The following is a 2,491-nucleotide window of genomic DNA, read 5'->3' on the forward strand; positions in this document are numbered from 1 at the left end:
GAAAGGTAATAAAACATTCAGCCCAGAGGCGTGGTAGGACATTCCCTCCTCCTACCTCACAGGGATTAAAGGGATCTGTGGACAAGCATGTATACAAACTCTGTGGGCACCAGCAGGGTGGCTTCAACCAACAGATTCTAGATTACACGGATTATGTCTCTAATATATGCACCACTAAATGGTCTTTCCAGCTTGCCAGAAATCAGTCTTGACAGAATCCCCTTAGATCACACTATCGTTCTTGCCCATGTATTACGTCAATACTGTTTTATGCTGACTGCTACATCAGGTCATGGATAAAGAGAACAAAAAGTTCAATGCTAGTTTGAAGTAGACTGAATTAGTTTATTTTTAGCTTTTTTTATTAGCTTAAATTATCAGCTTAATTTATTTTGCTCTAGAAAAGACTATGAAACCTATGAAGTGCTGTATCTTTTCCTTACTGGAGCTAAAACTATGTGATAACTGTAAGTCTTCTACAAGTGCTCCCAAATATTTAATTTGTGTTTTCATTTACAATCCTTAAAAAAATAGTCTTAGAAGATTATGATCTTTTTTTTTTTTTTTCTGTGAGAGAACATAATCTTCATCCAACTTGCAGAGGAAAGGGACACTCTTCCCAAGCGGAGCCCTTTACATTCCTGTATTCCTTATACAAACAAAATCGCCAAGTCCCTGCAATGCTACCGCTAGTCCTTGCAATGGACTCCCTCCGTACGTGCTGGAGAAAAAGCACTGAATCATAGGGGAAAACACAGGCTAAAGCAAATCGGTCCTTTCACGTTAAATGCTACCATATACAGCATTTCAATTAGTTGATATTGATACTATAATTTTGCATGTTGGTGATTGCACGTGCAATACATAACAGCAAATTACTGCAATCACCAACTGTTGAACGAGTGCTTCTGATTCATTAGCTACTCTTTGATCTAAAAACTGTGTGTTCCTGTTAACAGTTAAGTGCCATAAGTGTACATTAATTTAAATGGCAAGGGAGATAAGCTTACATAACACAAGAAAAAATAAGGAAAGGGAAAAGGCACAGCAGTGAGTAATGTATTTAATGGCAGTCTCCCCATTACGCTCTTTCCTTTTCTTGCTTGCTGGCTGTAAAAATCGCAGTGGTTGTCACTGCTAAGGAGAATTTGACACTACAACAATTCTTCAGACCTCTGAGATCTCCCAGCCACTGATGAGAGTTTCAGTCTGCTCCCCTTTCCCACTTTCCTTGACCTCAAAACACGTGATAGGCACTGGACAGTCTATCTTTTGTGAAGAGATGTGCAGAAGATTTACAGCTATATAGCTAGACGACCTGAGATGATATTCAAGACCCGATTCTCATTTTTGCTAAGATTGCCTTACATCATGACAAAGTAAAGTAGCATTAGCAGGCATCAGGTTCTCATAATCGCGTAACTGCCTGGTTTTTCTCTGGCTAAGAGTGCAATGGTGATGTGAGGAACACCAAGAGAGAAACCAGAGTCAGACAGTTTCAGAGATAATCAATCTTAAGCAAAGCTAAGGTATACATCAGCTGTATGCTCATTAATTACTTTGTCGTTACTGTGCTCAGATGTCCCAATGGCACCACGCCATGTAGTAGCCCACGTACCAACACAGCTTCTTTACCAAAAGTAGATACGCTCCGTTTGGCATTATAATGTGCTTTTTAATATATGAGCACATAGAAAGTGAAAAGCTATTTTCCTTTCTGGATTTAAAAATACATGTCATCGCTAAGCTCACAGCTGACTGTATTATCTAGCGTAGACAGCTGAGAACGTGAGAAGGTTCACTAAAAAACATTTCATAAAAATTTCGTATTCTCTTCGAAGAAAGGTTAGTCCATACCAAAAAGCAGAGTCTATTAAAAGATGCTCAATAAGATACATTGCATATTCTCCAAATGTCTGTCACAGATGGCTTTCTGTCTGTAACTATGATTTGAAAAAAATACTGATTTATGTTCCACAGAACACAGGAAAAAATACAGAAGGAAATTAGTGCCAGCCACTAGAAAGGAACGGGCTCTACTAAGTAGATTGCAAAGCTGCAGGAAGAGCTCCCGTTACTCGGGGTTGAAACTCTCCTAACGTCCAGAGAAGAGGGCTGAATGATGTGCAACATGTCAACATGTCCTTATTTAGGGACTGCCGCGTTGGAAGGGCTGCCAAAGAAGGGGAAAGCAACTGCACCACGAGAAAAGCAGGTAGAAATGTTTAGTGCTACGGCTCACATGCACGGAAAGCCCATAAACAAGCACTGATGGCAGCATAACGCTGCACACCTGGTGACTGCATAACCTGTACCACCGGCACTGAGAAATAACGGCATCCTGGGCTGCCAGGTCAAAGAACTCACTAAACCTTTCCCCGGACCTCTTCCTGCTCTTACAAATGCCAGCTTTCTGGGTTGTGTAGGGAGGTACCAAGTGGCAAAGCAAGAAGATGTATTTCCGTGAACATGCTCTCATAGAGACTACGCA

Source organism: Pygoscelis adeliae, unplaced genomic scaffold, assembly GCF_000699105.1.
Source record: "Pygoscelis adeliae isolate BGI_AS28 unplaced genomic scaffold, ASM69910v1 Scaffold256, whole genome shotgun sequence".
NCBI classification, from domain to species: Eukaryota; Metazoa; Chordata; class Aves; order Sphenisciformes; family Spheniscidae; genus Pygoscelis; species Pygoscelis adeliae.